The sequence below is a fragment of the Euwallacea similis genome, chromosome 13 (assembly GCF_039881205.1).
Source record: "Euwallacea similis isolate ESF13 chromosome 13, ESF131.1, whole genome shotgun sequence".
In the NCBI taxonomy this organism is placed as follows: domain Eukaryota; kingdom Metazoa; phylum Arthropoda; class Insecta; order Coleoptera; family Curculionidae; genus Euwallacea; species Euwallacea similis.
This window is the reverse complement of record NC_089621.1, coordinates 440,163-464,295: the sequence shown is the minus strand read 5'-3', so window position 1 is coordinate 464,295 and position 24,133 is coordinate 440,163. Positions and strand designations below refer to the sequence as shown.

General features: G+C 34.1%; 1 protein-coding gene across 1 annotated transcript in view; it reads right to left on the bottom strand.

Annotated features, from left to right (window-relative positions):
- Window positions 1-24,133, bottom strand: part of LOC136413243 (cholecystokinin receptor-like) — a 237,775-nt gene that overhangs the window by 53,450 nt on the left and 160,192 nt on the right. The window lies entirely within an intron of this gene.

The window sequence follows — 24,133 nt, the reverse complement described above, 5'->3', positions numbered from 1 at the left end:
CTACATTGAACGGAACAAGACGGACTGTTGCATGTTCGTCGAAACCAAGACTAAACTTGGACAAACGCCAACTTACGGAGACTGGCAGCACATTTGCAGACATGGTAACGCGAATTACAATGCTATGGGCGGAGCAGCTGTACTACTCAAGCCCAACATAAAATTGGGGAAGGCAAACCCTCCTGCTTTGAACAATCTCTTAAATGATTGCCTTCACTTTACAATTCCCTACCTGAACGACCTTATCCATATATTCCTAGTATACATACATCCTCATTCCAGCATTGAACAAAACGTACTGACCAAAGCGTGCCTGTACAAGTACGCAATTATTATCGGTGATTTTAACCCTAACCGTAGCAAGACTGCACAGCTAAACAAATTTCTGGAAAATTCAGACTTTATTAAACAACAGACGCCACCTACATTTTTGATGCCTGGAAACCCAGACTCAACGCCGGACTTATTACTGCACACAGCCAACCTCACTAATATCATAAATGACGTCGACTTAACAAACGAATTGGGATCGGACCATTTGGCCATTACGTTTAGCATAGACCTTGGACAGGCCCAACCTACGGCTATGTCGAAAGACACCCGGAAACTGAATCTACACAGAACCGACATAGAAAAGGTAAAACAACACATACATGGCTACATTCAAGCGCAGACAGGGACGTGTACTATAGGAAACTTTCAACAACAATTAACATCAGCTATAGAGAAATTTTCACTTTAGGTAAAAAATACTTTCTTCCAACACACGCTACCCAAATTCATACTGAGACTGATCAAAAGGAAAAGAGAACTGTACAGACTATATACACAAACACAAGATCCTGATGTTAAAAGAAAGCTAAATGAACTCAACAGGAACGTCAAGACACTGATATACCAGTACAAACAAGACAAGTGGCTGGAAGCTTGCCAAGAAATCGAACGGGACAATGGGAAAACATACTGGCGGAAAGTCAAAAAACTTGCACGATACAAGAAAAACAGTACGATCGGAACAATACATGAGGACGGAGCTGAACTGCACACTGACAAAGACGTTGCGGACGCATTTGCCAGACACTTCCAAAGAGAGTTTTCCACATCGACAAATCCCAATTTTGAAGAACAAAATTGGACCTCCATAAATGACTGGTATGACAGATACTTTTCAAACAACAAAAACCACCCATACCAACTAATTACAGACGTTGAATACGAGAAAGCACTGACACGCAGTAAAAACACAGCTCCTGGAAAGGACAACATTAAAAGCAACATACTGAAAAACCTAACTAAACAGACGCACAAGCTCATACTGGAACTGCTCAATGACTGCATTAGAACGAACACGATACCGGAAAATTGGAAAGCGGGAATAATAATACCTATTCCAAAAACAGTTCTGGAAAACACACAAGCACAAGACTACATACCTATAACACTGCTCCCAACGTTAAGCAAAATATTCGAAAGCATCATAAAAACGAGATTGCAAAATTTAATTGGACAACATATACCAACATATCAATTCGGCTTTAAAACCATGCACTCGACGATACACCCACTTTTTGTACTGACCAACAACGTACAAACTACACATCTGGACAACAACAAAACTGCCTGTCTCTTTATAGACATAAATAAAGCCTTTGACAGTGTCTGGCACAAAGGACTATTATACAAACTACACAAACTTAACACACCTAATTACTTAATACACACTATAAGGAATCTAATAGAAAACCGACAACTGCAGGTACGCATTAACAACATCCTCTCCTTCACCTTCTTCCCAGAACAAGGACTCCCACAGGGATCTCCGCTCGCGCCGTTTCTCTACAACATCTACTGCCACGACATCTACAACCACAACATCTACAACCACAACATACAGGACAAAAATCATTTTAACAAAACAGCATACATACTACAATACGCCGACGATACTGCACTAATTGCACATGACAGAACTACAACTAAGGCTGTTGCAAGACTGCAGACACTAACAAACAATACAATGACGTGGTTTTACAAATGGAGACTAACACCAAACGTCGCGAAAAACCAACTACTACTAACACATCATCGAATTAAAGATAACTCCCCGACAATAATAACAGACGGACAAAGAACAACACCAAAACAAGAAGTAAAATACCTCGGTATAATACTTGACCAAAAACTGAAATTTACAAAACACGTACAAAACGTAAGATCGGAGGTTATTAAAAGATCAAAACACTTCAGAGGACTTACGTACAAGGACAAAGGAGTCAGTACTAAAACCGCAACCAATATATACAAAGCGATCTGCAGACCGTTACTAGACTACGGACACATATTGAGAGCGAATGCTTCAGTCAAGACAAAAAAACACATACAGGTAACAGAACAAATTGCACTAAGACTAATAACAAAAATTAGACACCCTCAAAACCCCTTGCACAACCCTTCCAACGAACTCCTGTATGAACGCACACAACTGACTAAAATAATGGAAAGACTAACGCATCTAGAAGCGAAATGGAGGGACAACCATCACAATTGGACTTTACTGAACCTCTTTTGCCTAACAAGACAGACGAGACAACACCGATTCCTGTTCCCCTCTAAAACCCTGCTGGACTACTTCATGGAGTGAGTTTTTCATTTTTCCGGCTGTCTAATTGTTTGTTTTCTTCCCTTCTATTAGTTTTAATACCTTTAAGTTGTATTTCACGGGCAGAAAGACCACATTGGTCGATAGCCCATTTCTTAATTGAGAAATAAAGATTATATATATATATATATATATCTGCTTCAACATTAGCCAAAAAAATTGAACGGTATCTACACAAGATTGTTACTGCTCATACTGTTGGAAATGTACTAAAGAACCACAATCTTCATGGCAAAATGGCCAGGAAGAAGCCCTGGATTAGCAAAATTAACCGACTTAAACGTTTGACGTTTGCTAAAGAACATAAAAATAAAGACTTTTCTTTTTGAAAAAACGTGTTTTTTACAGATGAAAACAAATGTAATCTTTTTGAGTCAAATGGACGACGATGGATATGGAAAAAACACAACGAGGCTTTACAATCGAACATTTGCGAGCAACCGTTAAGCACGATGGTGGCTCCATTGTGGGGGAGGGGTGTATGAGTATGAGCCAACGAAGTTAGAAATTTACACTTTATCGACGAAATAATGGATCAGAAGATGTATTTAGACATTTTAAAGAAAAATCTTAAACATAGCGCTTGATACTGAAGAAACTTTTAAGTTTTATCAGGAGAATGATCCGAAACATAAAGCCCACGATGTTAAAACATGGCTGCTTTATGATTGTCCCAAAGTAATTGATACCCCCCCCCCCCCCCCCCCCCACAAAGTCATGACATTAATGTTATTGAAAATCTACGAAGCCACTTAAACACCCAAATAAGAAAATACGAGATAGTGAGCAAAGAACAACTCAAAATTGTTATTCAAGATGAGTGGCCAAAAATATTCAAAGACTATTATGAAAGACTAGTAGATTCAATGCCAGATCATTTAAATGCTATTACAGAAAATAAAAGTTTCATTACAAAATATTAAACTCAGTTTTGAACATATTTTGTTACTAAATTTTAAGATCTTACGAATTAATTTTTGTTTTACAATTTTTGTATTATAGCATAAAATTTTTTGTAGTTATCATAGAATTTCGGAAAATTAAATTTTCTTTCCTTTTGTTATTACTACTTAGGGTCATTTGGGGTAAATGGAAACGTGGCTAATAATTTTAAAAGACGCGTCTAAATGTAAGATGTACGAGATATACACCTGTACTCACAAATCCTGCAATAAAATTTTTCCTTTTCAATGATTCTATCTAGACTTGCCCAAGTAATTCAGTTAAATCTCCTTTTGTTAGTCTTAAACTACTTTTACCAATCTTTTTTTTTTCATATGCCACAAGTTTCTTCTCCTAGCTCGTCTTTAGAGGTCCAAAACAGCTTTATCTAGAAGTTATATCTTGTCAGTTAGACGACTGGGAAATTTTATGAGTATTACGTTGTGATTAATTGCTTCTTTAACAATTGTAATACTAATGTGGCTGCAGTGGCCGTCATACAAGAAAAGAACTTTCTGACGAAGAAATTTTTTATGGCCGTTAGTTCTTTAGTAAAGGGACAAAACCAGATCTAAACCACTCAGAAAACTGGGGCTCGTCCATCCAGCCATTCGTTGAAGTGGTGTATAAAGTTCCTGGGTACACATTTGATAACACCCACCTTGATTGAACTGCAGCACCCTTAAAGGCTATCAAAGGTGGCAATCATCTCCCATCAACAGATACACAGGCCCAAACTGTTGTGGATTCCCTGTCCGACCCTTCTGAAATTCTACTGAGTGTTTTTACCTTTTACCCAATAACTTTTAGTCTGCTAGGATCGCTATGGAAACTTGATTCGTTTACATTGAAGACAAAACAAGCTTTACCTTCACCATCTAAATTATTTTCTATAACCACAGTTTCGAATTTTTCATAAAAATCATAGACAATTTGAGGTTTTCTTGCGTCCTTCCTGAGTTTCTGAAGATGTTCAGGCTTTTTGAGAGACAGGATGCCTTGACATAAAACTCAGATATCAATTTTCTTCAGGTTTATTTTCTGCAAAGGGAGTTTCCAAATTCTTCCCTAGTATGTAAATTTTCACTAAGTTTTTTAATTCCTGTTTATCACACGGATGTCCCATTTTAGGACGTATTATTAGGCAATGAACTATTTCTTGCTCTTCTGTAGGTTTCAGTGCCGGTCGGCGCCCTGGTCCCATAACTTCTAACGATGTTTTTTTGCCCTTAATCCTGTTATATATAACGACTTTGGGGACACCGTAAGTTTCTTCTGCTTTTCTATATGTAAGATTTTTATTCCACCCATCTCGGATAGCATTTTCTACGCCTTCTAGAGAATATGTTGGAAGTAATTTCTTTTTAATATATTTGCGAGGTATATCTGAATCAAAAAAGCATAAAATTAATTTAAACTTGTAAATAATTTTTGTTTATATTTACTCCTTTATCTATATCTACATTTACCCAGAATGATAATTTCCAGGGGTAACTATAAACATTACAAAACACTGGCATTGTTTTATTATTTAAATGCCTCACAACGCAGCGGAATATCTCTTAGATTTTAAAAAATATATATGTTTGGTCCAAATTTGACGCGTGTACGTGGTTGGATCGATTCACCCCTTTCGATACGATAACCGTGAACTACGAAGATCGTGGACTGGATTGATCGATTATGAAGGACCACCCTGAGTTCGCAGTCTCAGAGACACTGTTTTCGCGTATAAAAGAAACTAAACCTTCTTAACTTAACAAAGGTTACTTGGTAACATTAACAACTATATAATATCGAGAAACACATTATTAAAGAATGTTGACGAGGAGAATCTAGCGCGTGCGAGTCCGTGATAAAGTAGCGAGAAAAGAGAGCCTCTTCAGTTTCGCACCCTCCTTAAGTACTGATACGGAGGTGCAACACCCATAGACGTACTCCCGATAAGGCCCCATTAGCGGCTTCTAGGCTACCTTATCGCGTTAAAGCGTAGCACTTAGAGGCATGGTCGCTGGGCTTTTATTGGAGCCCAGCCATTGTATTCTTTGGCGGTACCTTTAATTTAGATTCGCAATTTTAGTCCGACAAAGAATAGTGCTGGAAATCCCAATCATAAAATAGCTTTCCTCAGCCGAAGATGAGTGTTAAGCGCTGGGAATTCCAACAGTTTTACCCAATGGCTGGGGTTGTCCATGGGCGTAGCATCAGTTTCTTAAACTCACTTTGAACATTTAAACTAATAAATAACGCAACCATAATCCATGATATAACAATACGTCGCAAGTCCTAACAATATATTCATTCTATAAACTTACCTGGCAACAATTTCTGAAAATCTTTGATCACAAAACTACTATGTCATAATCAAATAAACAATCATGAAACTTTTAACATTTACTGGGCCGTTTGAAAATGAATTAAGCGGGAAGCGATTATGCGACGATTATCGACGGGACCTGAGAACTGTACGGTTGGTACCAATTCTTTCCTGAAAAAAATTAAATCCAATTGGTCTTGAGTTATGAAACAAGAAAGCCAAAAGAAATTCAGAAAGAAGAAAGCAACAAAGAAGTGACCCAGGCAGCAATAGAAAATAAGGAGTCCTAATATAGGATAGGAGGAATAGGAGTTCCAACACTAGAATAATCTCAAGATTCTGAGAATAAGTCTGGAGCTGAGACACAAACATTGATGAATATGAATGACAAGCAAATGTTTCAACTTGAGCTACAACAGTCATGTTCCAAGGAGTCTGCTGAATTAAATAATTCTCACACCAATGTGTGTTTAACAGACATTTTTAATCCAAAAACATCGGAACTGTCAAGAAAAGAAAACACTGATTATCAAAAAAAAAACCTGTAAATTTTAGACTCAAACAACAGTTATATAGTGAAGTTTTAACAATGAATGATGTCTTAGTAAGATTGAAAGAAGTCGAAAAAAAAAGACTCAAAAAGGTAGGGCTACCTCGGGTGCTAAAAAAGCTACGACAAAAAGAAAAATTAAATCGTCAGTCCTTCCAGCTCATAATGATCGAGTTGAATTAGTATTTGCGACACCTGGTAAGAAAATAACAAAAAAATGGTAAAGAAAAAAAGCGGCATCACGATTCAAAAAATATAAGTTAGACTCTTCAGACAAAAATGACTCGTTTGTATGTGATGATGACAGCTCTTGTGACCAAATTCTACAAGACAATAATGATTTGAAAAATAAGATCTACCTAGAACCTATTACAAATATTTCTATGTTATGTGGTAAATTTGCACTAATTATATTCAAGAGAAGTAAACGTAATACGACAACTTTTACTTACGTTTGTTCCATAGAAAACGTTGATGAAAATAATGAAATTAAAATAATTGGTTTAAAAGCAGCAGATGAATCAAAAACAATTTTTGTTGTAGTCGAAACAGATATTAGTGGTTATATATTGATGTTAATCAAATAATTGGTACACTGCCAGACCCAGAAATATTTCTAAAAGGAGAAAGAATCTATTATAAATTTAAAAACAGAGTTCCTGTATTGGAACTGTTCTAAATCAATGTTCACTTGTTTTTTCCTAATAAGTTCAATAAGTGTCTGGGTTCTGGTTCCTGAAAAATGTATTTCTTAAATGTCTATTTGTTCTAAATAAGAGGTTTTATGTTTATTTTCTTTAATATATTATTTTTATTTACTTAACAGATTTTTATCTCAGACCCACCTTTTTTCTTTGCATATTTATGGGGTAAATGTGAACATGGCAGTAACTTGAAAAATTATTAAACATGTATACAAAATTGATAAAATACACGTTTATGCCGATATTTTTTACATTAAGGCTTACGGTCTATAAAGTAATTTGTCCACATTTTTCTCATAAGATAAGAGGTAAATGAAAACATGTATACCACAATTGAAAAAAAAGAACTAAAAACTGTATTTAAAAACATATAGTCTCTAAAATATCAAACTAATATTATGACTGAAGCAGCTTACACCAAATAAATGTTTAAATTATTTTAAAAATAATGTTAGTTTCATAATTTTATATGAAGGTGTCAAAAATATTAAAATCCGTTTACATTTACTCCAACTGACCTTACATAACGTAATTTATTGTATAATAATTTTTTTCTCGGTATAGTAGAATTTTATTTTTATTAATAATTTTCTAAATATAATGAGGTGTACGAGTTTCACTTTTACTAACTGAGGTTTCATTTTGTATTAATCTAAATCCAATAAAGACTAAAACCCTAAAAAATTCTTGTAACAAAAATATCAAATTCATAGTTACCTTTGTATGAAAGGCTTGGTAATTTTAACCTATTGTTTGGCAAATTATTACTCCCTCTGTCCGAAAATATGGTATACGTTTGAAATAAATAAATAAATTATCTAGAGTGTTGGGAGCAAATGACAATAATTATTAAATTAATATAATTGATATTGACAATTGAACAATAGTATATATTTGAGATCTATTATTTATTAATGGAGTCAGATTATGAAAATCAAAATTTTGTCTTTTTAATTAAATTAAAATATCCACCGCTTCAATTTCAAAACGGAAAATTTTAATCAAAATAATATGAATTTGCGAAGAAGAGATGCCTAATCGAAGCAACTAAGTAATTAACAATGTCGAGGTATCTTGGAACAACTACTACAGATGAAGAAAATCGAAAATTAGAATACGGTGCCATTAAAAAAGTAACAGCTACATTTCAGGTAAGCCTATCTGTAAGTAGAATTTGGCATAGAGTTTAAGATCAATATAGAGAGGGGAAAATTTGTGCGAACGTTTCTTCAAAAAAGAAAGAAAAATGTGGGAGAAAAGGAAAAGATTATTTTGCCAATTTAGCTGAGATGAAGAATATATCATTGAATCATCGAGGAGCAATTCGCAGCCTTTCCTTTGCAATGAATATTCCAAAATCTTTTGGATACTTTCAAACAGCGAAAGCATTTTAAGCGCATATCTTCTGCAGTTAAACTTTCTTTAACAGATAAAAACAAATTAGATAAATTACAGTATTGCTTGTCAAAAGTAGACAATGAAGTTTTTTCTGATTTATATGATTATGATCATATTGATGAGAAATGGTTTTATCTTACTAAAGTTAAACGTTCCTATTATATCATGTTAGACGAAGAAGAACTATATAGAAACTGCAAAAGTAAACTTTTTTTATTTTTCACTGAAGTTTCACTAAAGGTTTATCACTAAAGTGATGTTTATGGCTGCAGTGGCTCGACCACGTTATGATACACATCGAAAATATTTTTTTGATGGTAAAATTGAAATATAGGCCTTTGTATATCAAGAATCGGCGAAAAAAAATCCAAGAACAGAGCTAAAGGAACTTTAGTAACGAAAAATGTGGAATGTACTTCCTTCCACTGTAAGAAAATGATCGTATAAAACTTATTCCAGCAATTAAATCAAAATTTCTTCAAAACTAAAAATAAAACAATTTACATACAACAAGATAATGCAAAACCACATTCTTCTGATAATGATAAAGATTTTGTTGCTGCAGGTACTACTACTGATAATTAGAATATTTAATTTAAGTCACAACCACCAAACAGTCGTGATTTAAATGTTTTGGATTTAGGTTTTTTTAACTCTATTCAGTCGTTACAATACATATGTATGCAGCCTCGCCAAATACAGTCGTTGAATTGATTGAATGTATTCAAGATGCATTTAATAAATTAGAGAAAAATACTCTTGACAATATTTTCGTAACATTACAAACGTGTATTGAAATAATTATGTTGGTCAGGTGGGGGGAAAATTCCTATAAAATTTCTCATATCAATAAGACGAAACTTCTTTAGGAAGGCCGATTAACTGAAAATTACATATGCTCAAAAGAAGCGCTGGAAAAAACTAGATCATACTTCAACTAAATTTATTTCTATTGTTAGGTACTAAAATTGTTTGTATTTAGTTGTATTGCGTTAATAAAATTAATTTATTAGTTCCACATTTACATTTAACATCCCATTGAATGGTGTAAATGAAAATATTCTGCCTATTCAGGAACGTACATACATATACAGGGTGATTTACAACTTATCTATAAAATTTTAGGGGTAGGTGTGTAATGAAAAACTAAGTCGATTTTGTAAGAACATTTTTTGGAAAATTTTTAAAATTTTTTCGGAAAAAATTGTTAAAGTTTAACCATTGTGTAACTTGGCGACTTTAATTTTTACGTTTTTATGTAGAATCTCTTTTAGGTTCATCAACTTTACGTATAATTTATAGTTGGGTTTCCCACGTGTCAATGGTTGGGAGCTGAAAATATGGATCCAGTTATACAATGATTAAACTTCAACAATTTTTTCCGCGGAAATTATAAGGATTTTCCAAAACATTTTCTTACAAAATCAACTTAGTTTTTCATGACACACCTACTCTTAAAATTTTATACATAAGTTGTGAATCACCCTGTATACAATATTCTGAAAGTTTGTCGGTATGTTTCTGGGACACTCTGTATAATTTGGTTTACCGTAGAGGTACCGTAGGGGTCATTTGACTCTTAGCGGTAGATCTAGTGTTAAATAATACTACTAATTATTAGGAGTATATAGCAAAAGTATTATCCTATATAAATGTGGGATCCGCTTGTCAGACCGCTTAGTGTACATAGTTTGTAGATATCCTGCGATAAGTTAGGATTAAGGATTAGGGCATGAGGGCGATTTACCCCTAAGGTACGCCCATGGTTGGCATTACCCGGTAACCTGGATTTTTTCCACGATGCTCTGTTGGCATGGGAAGTACAATGCTGGTTCCCTTTGGCGAGGTCTTCGCCAAGGGCTGGGTGCCAGATGTGGACGCAGTGGCTCCATGCGGAGGGCTGTCCTAATGCCTTCAAGTATTGTTTAAATGGTACGCCCATGGTTTACGACCATGGATGTTCATACTTAAGGCTAGAGAGAAAGCGGATCGCTCTCTTTTTCCTGGCTTCCTGGTGGACTGAAGACTCAGGGGTCGTGCCCGCGCTTTTTTACTGTTTTTATCTAATATATTCATATCGTTAAGTTAACGTGGCTATCATTGAAAGATCCCTAACTATCCCTAAAACACAATTGCCGAAGCTCCAATTAATAAACCCCTAGACAACGAAGAAAAACCTACATAAATAAGTTGACAGTAGAGTGTATTGGTAAAACAACGAGTAATTTTGGTTCACAAATGTATACCATATTTTCGGACAATTTTTTTTTCTAAAATGTATACCATATTTTCGGACAGAGGGAATAATATTTATCTTTGGTCAAAGGAAAATAGCGGTTTCCCACATACCACTCCAAGTTGAGTGATGGTAAACAAGTCTGGGATCTGGGGTCTGGGAGTTGACGACTTTCATTTCACAAATGCGACGTACCTTCATTTGACAACTACGTTTGTAAAGTGGAAAAAAATGCAAAGTGTAGCATTTGAAAAAGTCATAACATCAAAAGGGTTCGGTTTTACTCTTGCAGCTCTAAAAACTTCAACTCATTCATTTGGTAGTTCCACAAGCGACTTTTGTTGTGTAAGACCAAAATCCTTGTTGCGCTTCATAAAAAATGCCCTCTAATGGGAAAAATGATCTTGATTTCGTTAAATCTCTCTTCTGATGTACTAAGTGGTGGAGGTAGTGAACAACAATATAGTTTTTGTTCTGGCCCCCACATGAGTCGCAAAATATGTCGAGGACTCGAATATTGCTAAGTAGAAAGTTATAGAAGAAATGGTGCAACATCGAACATATTTTGTCAGAGCCTTTTCGTCCATTTACTTCAGGATAGGTATAAAAATATTTTGACTAGTCCACGAAACATGAATATTAAAAGAGAATGTAGACAATTGTCTCTTATAATAAATATCATTTGTGCTGATGTTAGGCACTGGTAGATTGTTAGCAAAACCCTTGCATATTGCTTCTTTGCTTTCATTTGCCCGACTTGAGAATTTCACTGCTTTTTTTCTTGAATGAAATACTTCCTCATTAACACATCACTCAATAAATCTTTAATCTGACACGTACATGGCAACACTGTTGATAGACCTATATAACTTCTGGACAGTACCAACCTTCAAACGATACATGTCAAATTCCATGACATTTTGACAATTAGTTTACGTTTAGGTCTAGTGCAATGTTTGCTCACATCGAACCAACGCATTTCACAATTCAGAGTGCTGTTCGGAACTGTTCAAGCAAGATAAAAAAGATTTTTTGCGTCGGCATGTGAAATTGGATGAAACATGGATCCACTACCACTCACCTGAATCAAAAAGATCGCCAGCTGAGTGGACAACAGCCGGTGAAAGTCGTCCAAAGCGACGAAAAACTCACAAGTGGGCTGACAAGGTTATGGCATTCGTATTTTGGGACGCGCACTGTATTGTGTTCATCGACTATCTTGAGAAAGGTAAAAGTATCAATAGCGAATATTATAATATATGGCATGTTTTTCCTAGTTAGAGTAAGACCGGAGGCAACAGGTTTTTTCGTTGGAATACACTGATTTTGACATTTATCTGGTTTTTCATTCTTGTATCATCTGACACGTTCTTCATTTTGGCTTCTAGAGACTTAATATTTGCCACAGTTGCGCACATAAGTATTTAAAAATGGCGGTGTTTTATTTTAAATTTATTAGTGTACAACTTTGCTTCCGCCGTTTTTGAATAGATGTATGTAGCGGTAAGTAATGATCGAAATAAATAACCCCATGTGGGCATGCAGGAGCCTTGGGCACCTGTTAACATAACCTCATAAAAATATTAGTCTATTTGTGTCTTCATCATAAAGTTATTCGCAATTGAAAATGTCAGTGTACGAGCCAAATTCTCGTCATTTGCGGGAGGTTTTACTTTTCTGCTTCAATATGAAGAAATCTGCTGCTGAGGCTCATCGAATGCTCTCAGATACTTATGGGGAAGCCACTATTAGTGAAAGGACATGTCGTGAGTGGTTTCAGCGCTTCAAGAACGGTGATTTTCACGTCGAAGACCAACATAGCGGTGGAAGAAAGAAGGTTTTCCAAGATGCGAACTTGGAAGCATTACTTGACGAAGACTCGTGTCAAAGTCAACAAGAATTGGCACAATCATTGGGAGTGACTCAACAAACAATCTCAAAACGCCTCAAAGACATGGGAATGATTCAGAAGCAAGGATATTGGGTGCCGTACGAGTTGAAACCAAGAGATATTGACAGGCGTCTGTTCGCTTGTGAACAGTTGCTTGCAAGGCAAAGACGGAAGGGATTTCTGCATCGTATTGTGACTGGGGACGAGAAATGGGTTCATTACGATAATCCCAAACGCAAAAAGACTTGGGGATATCCCGGCCATGCTTCCACGTCGACGGCCAAACCGTCTATTCATGGTTCCAAAATCATGCTCTGTATTTGGTGGGATCAACTCGGCGTAATATATTATGAGCTGTTACAACCAACTGAAACAATCACAGGTGCTCTTTATCGAACCCAATTAATGCGTTTGAGCCGAGCATTGAAAAAGAAACGGCTGCAATACAACGAGAGACATGATAAAGTGATTTTGCAGCACGATAATGCTCGACCCCATGTTGCGCAAGTGGTCAAGAAATACTTGGAAACATTGAAATGGGAAGTCCTACCCCACCCGCCATATTCTCCTGACCTAGCTCCTTCTGATTATCACTTGTTTCGATCCATGGCACATGGGCTAGCTGACCAACACTTCCGGTCTTATGAAGAAGTAAGAAATTGGATAGAATCGTGGATCGCTTCAAAAGATGTCCAATTTTTTCAACACGGGATTCGTATGCTGCCCGAAAGATGGGAGAAAGTAGTGGCCAGCGATGGACAATACTTTGGATCCTAAAGGTATAATTAGTTTTTTACAATAAAATCGCGAAATTCGGAAAAAAAACGGCGGAAGCAAAGTTGTACACCTTAGTATAATTGGTTAAAAAGGTTACAAATTGAGTGGCAATTATTAAAAACATTAAAATCCAAGTATTGACGTTATTTTAAATGTTTAATAAAAATTCGAATTATAACATACAGTATCGTAAGTTGATCAAAGGAGGAGTGCGTAAATAAACAATAAACAAAAGTATTTAGAAATCATATTCATACGTAAAAATTCTTTAGTTGCACCTAATAGTTAAATTTATATCATTGTAGGATATAGTGATGACTATCCTCATATCATCTCGAATCTCTCAGAGGTAAACAGGGGTTCGTGAATGACGTACGCGTGAGGAATTAACTGCTTAGTTGTGATGGATTTTAAAGTATTTATTTTAACAAGTAACGAAGATAACAACTAAGACGGTGCTAACAAAAATTCCCGAAGGACATCAAGTGCGCCCGTTTTGATTACTTGCCAAGGGTGTTCTGTCCTCTTGTTGTATATCACCATTGCCTGTCTCCCTGGTCCTTGGTCAGCTGCACCCCATGTGCAGCACACATGTTTCCTAGCCGTTGTCCACTTGTAAACGGTACAAGTGGACCCATGTGTGTCCTTTCCAACAAAGGATATTCTTTCCCTTGGCCGTGATTTACAACGGGAGATGGGCAATGATTTACAACATGCAAGAAGTCCGAACAATCATGAATAAACCAAATCGGGAGTGTTATCACTTAATTAATTTTTAGTAATTTACATTTAAAAGTCGTTATAATAGCAGAACTAACCAGTTAAAAATGAAAACTAAAGAGATTAATTTACTGGAACGCGAGCTTATGGTTAAACTACATCTAGATGGTAAAAATTACCAACAAATAAGTAAAACAATGGGAAAATCTATTTCTTCAGTTGGGTATATAATAAAGAACTTTAAAACTGATAATTTGATCAGAAACAAGCCCGGAGAAGGACGTCCAAAAAAACTCACGGATTAGGAGAGAAAAGTTGTAAAAGAAACTAAAAAAATCCTCATAAAAGTGCCAAAAATCTTGTTGCTGATATTGAACAGATTTCTGGAAAGTCAGTTAGTGCCGAGACAATCAAACTTATATTAAGAAAGAGAAACTATGCGGGGGTAGTAGCTAGGAAAAAGCCTTTCGTTAGTAAAGTTAACTGTCGAAAAGTCTGTCTTTTGCAATGGAACATCGTAACAAGCCAATAGAATTTTGGAGACGCGTTATTTGGTCCGATGAGATGAAAATAAATTTATTTGGTTCCGATGAACGGCAGTTTGTGTAGCGAAGACCATGAACCGCGTTCAAAAAAGAAAATCTGCTTCCAACGGTCAAACATGGGGGAGGTTCGGTGATGTTATGGGGGTGTATGGCTGCCAATGGTGTGGACAATTTACAAATTATAAACGAAATTATGAATAAAATGATGTACATTAATATTCTAAAACAACATTTGATTAGTAGTGCTCAAAAATTAGGTCTTCAGGAAAATTATTTACTCCAGCAGGATAATGATCCCAAACATTCGGCTAGAATAGTCCAAGAGTGGTTACTCTACAACACTCCAAAATGCCTTCGTACACCTCCTCAATCACCGGATCTCAACTCAGTTGAGCATTTTTGGCAAAGTTTAAAAAATCGGATAAGTAAACACAAGATCTCCAACAAAACAGACTGTATTGCGGCTGTATTCGTGAAGAATGGAAATAAATTGACGTTCAACAACTTGAAAAATTTGTGGATTTGATGCCAAAACTGTTAGAAGCCGTTATCAAAGCTAAGGGTTATTCGACTAAATATTAGAAATTTTAATATAGATTTTGCTTTTCCTGATTAATTTTAAGAAAAATTTTCCAAATACTTTTGTGTTATTAGTTTTATAGTTGTTTAATTAAATATTTAATGTTATTGTTTTCATAAGTATCATACTGTTCAGAAATAAGTTATATGTATTAATAAATAACTGCTTTTGTTATTAACAGTATGTTCTTTTCTGATAAATTAAAAATAAGATCAATTTTAATAAAAATAAAAATAAAAACAAAAATAACATTTCCAAATACTTATGTTCGCAACTGTAAGTGTTCGTCACAAATGTTGCACATACATATCTGATCTTGAGTATCCAAACGATACGTTCAAATCTCGTGAGAAGATGAGTCTATAAGTTTCATATGACACCCAATATTATTGCTTTTCAATGGCGATTTTACATATACATATTGTACAGGGTGTCCTATTTTTGATGGGATTTTTAAGAAATCTCGTTTAGAAATCAAGATACTTAAAAATGGTTTACGCAATGCTCTGCTACTTTTCCGAGAAATAAATCATGGTACAAACAATTTTTTCACAGGTGTCTTTGTTTCCGAACTATAGAGTGAAACTGAAATTGTTGTAGTTTAGGACCCCTTCTGTAACTTTTTTATTTAAAAGAACTTTGCAATTTTGAAGACGGATTCTCATAGATTTTTTACGCAGAATTCAGAAGTAATATAAGAGTTCTTAATCATATAACCATTTTTGAGATATAAACCAAACTTATCTTTTTTTAGTGAAATATCCTGTATTTATTTAAGCTATCGTGTTTTCCTTTTGAAGCGCTTTTCAGGAATAAATGACACTAATAGGAAGCATTCAAAAATACACGTAAAATACAGAAAAAAATATTAATTACTAATAATGCACCTATTTAAATAGACTACATACAAACAGAAATTATAACAAAAGTTATATTTTATCGCAGGTGTTCAAAAACTTCACAATTTGCTTCTAAAAAAAGTTTACAGTTCTTTTCTATTCTTCTTAAAACATTTACTATTAAATAGCTTTTGATTGCAAATGGTTAAAGACCTCATATGTAGCTTCAAGCAAATCTTCAACAATTTAACACCACAGTTGGTCTTCTATTAACATATCTAGTATAGCTTCAAACAAATATTTTAACAATAACTAAAACAATTGCGACATTACTTATCTTCAATTTACTAAAATACAATAAATACACTTGAAAAATTATTAAACAAAATTCAAAATGCAGCAACATTATTTCAGAATGAATAATTGCTATTTAAAATAAAGCGGTCGTTCTGTAAAAGGATTGCAAAATGCATCCAAGTAAATGGGACACGTCGAGCATTTGTTGTCACAAGATGTTTCATTTCTAATTGTTTTAGTTGTTAAAATATTTGTTTGCAGCTTTACTAGATATATTAATAGAAGGCCCGCTGTGGTATTAAATTGCCTTAATATTATCTTCGTGTCTTTTTAACAGTACAAAAAAATATGTTATTACATGTCAACAAGTAGAAGAAATAGGAATTTACGTAATTTAATTTAATTTCTCGGAAACCGTTGCTTCTAGCGATTCCAATAAGGTATAACTTTTTTAAGTAAAAAATGTAGAGAAAAAATTTTTATAAGTCAAAAATGACATACACCGTGGCACAAAAAAGTTGAAGCGGTTTAAATGGGTCCTAATCGTCGATTGTGACGCCCTTTAGAACCTGTACCGAAATCGTCGATAAATTTGAATTTTTTATCTCAAAAAACTCCTAGATAGGAAATTTCGTGAAATTAGCTCCAAGTGTTCGAGAAATATTAAAGAAAATGTAATTTCATTTTTCAACTTTAACATCTTGTATCTCGGTTATTGTTAACTTCTGATTTAACATAAATTTAACTAAATTGCAATATTTTTGTGTCAAAAATCCATCATTGCTTTGTGTCCTATTATTAAAGACTTGCCCTGTATGTTGGTGCTTACAATTCAGAGGGTGGAACGGTCATACACGAAATGTAATGGATCTTATGAAAAATTATCTAAACAATGGATATTCATTATTTATGAACAATTTTTTTAACAGTGTAGAAACAAAGGTCTTCTGCACAGGTACTCTAAGAAGCAACGGTAACGGTAACCCAATCCGAATCAAAAATGAAAAAGAGAAACAGACTGTGAATATTCTGAAGGAGTGGTAGTGGGAAAGTGGAGAGATCAACGTGAAGTGTTCTACATTTCAAGAGTTCAAAAATATACTTGAAGAGAATCGCAATAAGAGAGGACAAATCAATATAAAACCATTGCCTGTTATACGATACGACAAAAATATGAACGATAGTGATTGACAAGATCAAATGCTGGTTTACTATTCATGCGAACGAAAGACACTTCATTGGTACCAAAAAATAAGCATTCACATTCTGCAGCAAATGTTACCAAATGCTTTTATTGTACATAACAAATATTCCACACAAGAACAAAGAGAGACAGAAAGACGGAATAGGAAAATTGTAACCCGCACGCACACTGTTAAAAATTAAAGCAAAAAATACAAGAGGAGAAATTAAAAGAAAAAAGTGCAGGTATTGTACTTCCCAAAAAGGGAAATAAGACACAATTTATGAATGCCAGGCATACCCTGATAAACCTGGACCCTGCTTGGAAGAATGCTTTGCAGTCCGTCACCAAAATATGTAGTACAATTAATACTAAATTACAAATACCAAAATTACATCTACATATTTATTTTTAAATTTGTATTGTACTTCATATCAATATATATACAGGGTGTTTCAAAAGTAAACTGCCATACGTTAACCATGAATTCTACATCGAAAAATAACCCTAGTTTGCTACATAGGTTATGGTTTAAAGATGTTTCGTTATGGCACTACAGAGTGTTGAAATAAAATTAAAGAAATTCAGAAGCCTACATCAAAAGCAATGGAGATCATTTTGAGCAATTTTTGAAGACCTGTTAGTTTTATTAATTATTTAAAAATAAATGTTTATTTTAACATTGATTTTACGTTTTCTAGCCCGTAAAATAATTCGTTATGAAAATACTTTCTTGGCAGTGCAATGCGGTGCATAACAACAGTATTTATTTTTTCTTAAAAACGGTACGTCATACGATAAAATGTTAAGAGAGCTATTTCCTTCAAAATAGAACAAAGAATTAAACGAAACAATTTACTTATGAAAAAATCAGTGCCATATTTTTTTTCTTCAAAAATACTCATTGGCGTTGCGCTACACGCGTCACTGGTAATACTGAAAAATTATTTTGCATTGCAAAATATTCGGCCTAAGTTTCTAACGACATCACCAAAATGTTATTACAATATCTAAAATGGTTTTGAAGATAATTGAGTTTTTTTAATTTTATTTTAACGCTCTGTATTTCTGTAACGAAACATCTTTGGGCTAGAGTTTATATAACAAACTAGGGTTATTTTTCGATGTAGAATTCATGATTACAGCAGTTTACTTTTGGGACACCCTGTATACATATTGATATGAAGTACCTTATATTACACATATGGAGTTATTCCCTTCATATTACTTTTCATTATTTGCTTATGGAAACCTAATGGTAATTTTACAACACGATTAGAGTGTTTGTTTATTTAGAAACACTATCTCTTTGTCCGATGTGGCAAAGCCAATAAATATAGTTAACTTCAACTAAAGTCTAAGATCTGTTTAAACTACAAACTACACTTAATAATGTGTTTTAGATAAATCCATGTTGCCAGTAATACGCCTATGGTTTCTCTTTAGTATAAGTAGTTTTAAGACGCTTCTAAATTATTGATTCTTCTCTTATGCTTACACGAAAAAGCTCTGCATCTCATCTTAACCCTAATTTCTACCTTTATACTTTTGAGAAGATTAATAAAAATGATGTATTTTTTGATCGTGTATAGTTATTTCCGCACCGGCACGCTACAAAACTGAAGTCAGAAATGCGATACGTTTGACTACATTACCATAAAGATTTCTTAAAAATCACATTTAAATCTGTCAATTGGTACGCGAATATAGTATTCAGACAACATTTCCGAAGACTTCCGACGAATACTAGGAGATTCTCTGTTTCTGTTTATTATGAGAAATCCATGGTGGTCCTAACAATCTGTTCAGTAGGTACCGCTACTTCAGTCAACGCACCAACTTCAGTTCAACAAGAATGTGCGATCCGACTCAACAAACAATTCTTATGTAAGTGGAAAAAAAAACAAATCTCCTTTTTAAAAATTTTTGGTACTTGTTCTGCATTACCAATTCTCTGTACCAGATCACAATGCCTGATTCAAGTTCTTCTAATGCTCCTGCTTCTCAATGTATTAGGTCGTGTAGTATGAAATGAGTAGATTCTCGAAATGCCACATTCAACTGCGAATAACTTCACTCTAAATCTATATTTGGACTTGACTTTTTTATGTGGAAAAGGCACATTCTTCCTCTTTCGATCAGAGTTTAAAGTGTTAAAAATTATTGAAAACTTTTATTTTTATAAACATTTTTGTGCAGCCATGCAAAATAGTGAAATTCGTGTGTTAATGATGTGTTTGGTACTGAAGTCACTTCACAGCAAACAGTATCTCGTTGGTTCATGAAATTTCGTTCTGGTAATTTTGACCTAACAAATGAACCACGTGGACGACCTGAAACTCAAATGGATAACGATTATCTGAAAGTGTGGAAGCGTGGTGGAAGCGAATCCACGTCAAAGTGCAAGCGAATTATCGTTAATATTCAGTGTAACCAAAAAAACAATATTGACTCATTTGGCTGAAATTGGTAAGGTGAAAAAGCTGGACAAGTGGGTACCGCATGAGTTGAGCGACATACAGAAAGAACGACGTCTCGAAGCTTGTGTTTCTTTGTTGTGCCGGTATAATAACGATCCATTTTTGAATCGGATTGTTACTTGTGATGAGAAATGGATCCTATATGACAATACCAGACGTTCATCTCAGTGATTGGATCAAGATGAACCACCAAAACATTGTGCGAAAAAAAATCTTCATTAAAAGAAGCTTATGGTGTCCGTTTGGTGGTCCAACGCAGGTGTCATCCATCACAGCTTCACGAAACCTGATGAATCGATTACGGCTGATGTCTACTGCCGACAATTGACCGAAATGATGAGGCAACTGACGGTTAAGCAGCCAAGATTAGTCAATCGAAGCGCACCGCTATTGTTGCACGACAACGCTCGGCCACACACCGCACAAGTCACCTTGGCCAAGCTACAGGAGTTGGAATTGGAAACTCTTCGTCATCCACCGTATTCACCCGACTTAGCACCCACTGATTACCACTTCTTTCAAAATTTGGATAACTTCTTGGTAGGGAAAACATTCAACTCCGACGAGGCTGTCAAAGCTGCCTTCCAAGAGTTTATCGACTCCAGGCCTGCAGGCTTTTACAGCAGGGGAATCAATGAACTTCCCGTTAAATGGCAGAAGTGTATTGATAATGGTGGTGCATATTTCGATTGACAATAAAAACATTTCATATGAAAAAAAAAAATGACTAAAGTTTCAATTCAATTCTACTCATTTTATACTACACGACCTAATACCTGTTTAGAAATGGCCGAACAAATGCTCATCAAATTCGATGATGATAGAAGTAAGCTTCACGAATTTACGGATAATTATTCTTTAGCTATGTCATTAATCAAATTAAATAAAAAAATACAACACTTTTATCAAACTTCTCAAAAGTACAATAGAAGTTAAGGTTAAGATAAGATGCAGAGCTTTTTCGTGTCAGTGTAAAAGAAGAGTTAATAACTCAGAAGGGTTTTAAAACTAATTGTACCAAGAAGAAACCATAGACATACAACTAACAACATGAACTTATTGAAAACCCATTATTAAGGGTAGTTTGCAGTTTAAAGGGATTTCAGATTTTAGTCAAAATAAACTATATTTGAACGGTTTTGTCATATTGGACAAAGAGATGGTGTTTCCAAATAAACAAACACTCTAATCGTGTTGTAACAATACCATTAGGTTCCCTTAAGCAAATAATGAAAAGTAAGATATACCCCTGGCCAAGTTTAAGTATGCAATAACAATTTTTGCAAAATTTAATAATTTTATTATGTTATTCAAGTTTTTTCGGTTTAATACTTTGTTTATACACTTTTAAGAAAAATATATAATGCCCATCACTTATTCGTGTATTAATTTTTAATAATTCAAACAAGAATGGGATTAATAAACAAACAATAACAGATTCCTCGCCAAATTAAAGTGGACATCGCATATTTCATACATAAACATGAGATTATTTTTTAAATTAGTCTAGTTCTTTCTTTTTATGTGAAAAGAACAAATTAAAAATGTATTCTTTCGATTTAATCACTATAGTTAGAATTAAAAAAGATATTGACCGTGGTATGAGTTATTGTACTGTTGCTGAAAAATTTCATTTATCTCAGTCTACAGTTGCAAAAATGTACAAAACGGATTACAATCGAGTGAAAAAGAAGAAAGGACCCAAATCGAAGCTAAATATGCGAAGCCAAGCGCGTATTAAAAGAAAAATTCGCCAGTTAGCAGGAGAAAGTGAGTTGGTTCTCGGAAATTAAAAGAAAACTTGCAATTGGTCGTGTCTACAAGAACCGTAAGGAGAACTCTTCCTCAAATGGGTGTTAGATGGAAAAAAGTTCACAAATAAATTCCTCTCACGAAAGCCCACCGTGAGTTTCAAGTGGCAAAAGCTCGGGAGTGGTTATCTTTAGGGGACTTTGTCTGGACAAAGACAGTGTTCACCGATGGAAAAAAATTCTTAAAGGATGGTCCTGATAATGAAAACAGTTATATGGAACATAGATCAACAACATCGTGATACCGCCCAAAACGCCATTGATGATTTGGGAAGCAATAACTACTTCAGGGCATTTTCTGCTGAAAAGAATCTCTGGAAGAATCTTACGGGAGAAAGTTTATCTGTAAATGGCATCATTGTTTCCAGATGAAGATTTTTGCTTTTTGCAGGACAACGCACCCGTTCACTCTTCCAAAGTCACAAAAGAACGGTTATAACAAATGGAATTGAAGGTGTTTGATTAGCCGGCGCGCTCTCCAGAGCTGAACCTAATAGAAAATTATTGGCAAACACTCTCTGAGGAAGTGTACAAGAAATGGGCGTACAACTCTGACTTAGAATTATGGGAAGAAATTTTAAAAGCAGCGCAAACAGTTAAAATAAACAAATCTAACCTTTTGAAAACTTTGTGTTGTTTTATGAACCGTAGATTGTTGAAAGTTATTGAAAATAAAAGAGACTCAATGAATTATTAATATTGTTTTAAAAATTCATGAAATTTCATATTTCTCAAATTGAAAAAATGCATATTTTGTTGCTGTACACTTTAATTTGACCAACTTTCACTTTCTGTGTAATTAAAACGTATGACTGTTTTGTTAATAAAGGAATAAAATTATTAATGAGTCAAGCTTTTGTTTCCGTCGTTAATATAGAAATTATACAGCAGAAGCCGTCTCAAATTTCTATTTCTTTTGTAAAGAAATCTGCTGTACACTTTTTGGCCAGGGGTGTAAGGGGAATAAATCCATAAATGTAACCTAAGGTACTTTACTCTGATATAAATTAATTAGGAGCATAAAATACTGAGTAGTTATTGTGTTTTACTGTTTATTATTGTTCTGTATATTTTTATGGTTAACTTGTATTTGTAATAATTATTATAAATTATTTATCTTAATTAAATAAAGTCTAGTTAATGTTTAATTATGGAATTATTTGGTTTAATGTAAATGATTTATTCTTCAGTTCAGATTGTAATAAAAACATAATAGTCAATAACGAAGGTTGCTGGGGGTACTATTCCTGCAACCTAAAGTTTGTGATTTATTAGGTTAAGATTTTCGTTCTAATAAAATCACTCACTATTATCGTGTGTAACAATAACAATATACAGTCTGTCCCAAATAACGATAAACGGTTTGGGGATCTCGGAAAGGACAATACATACAAAATCGCTTAAACTAGAAAAAAGTTATGCAATTTAAAGCAAACTAATAATTTGTTTTTATATTGGCTAAATTGTGAATTAGTTACGAAGATATGCGAAAAAAAAAAATTTGCCGTTTTCGTTTTTTGCAAATAATTCTTATACGGTTACCGTTAAAAAAGTGAACGTTGTACATTATTAAGACACTTTTTTCGAAAACATTTTAGCAGTGTTGCCACTTTTCTTATTAAATTTTTGCTTCTGGAGATAAATTGTTAACTTTTTGATTATCATATAGGCGCAATATCGAATATTTACATTTTGGAAACCGTCATAAAATTACATTTTCAGTCACATATTACATTTGGTATTTTTCTCAGAAACTATGAGTTATAGCCATTAAAACATTTTTTGATGAGTCGACTATGATTTTGACTTATAACAATAGTATAAAATAAATAAATAAATGCTATGAGACCAAACATTTTAAAGTTGTAAAACCTTAACTTTTTTGGACGTGTACATAATTGTATTTACTGATCCGTATTTCTGAAATCAGCATAAAATAAGGAAACAATTAATTAAATTCAATTATGTTTTTAACAACAATAATAAGGCTAAATTTCGGTCAAATAGAAGTTTTAAATTTTAACAAATATTGAAATAAACAACTCATATTCCTCCAAACATAAATATACTCTTTTCACCGTTCCCATAGAAATTATTTCCTTATTATGTACCATTGATATAAGTCAAAACCATAGCCCACTTATCAAATAATATTTTAATGGTTCTAAGTTACAGAGTTTCTAAGAAAAATACCAAATGTCATA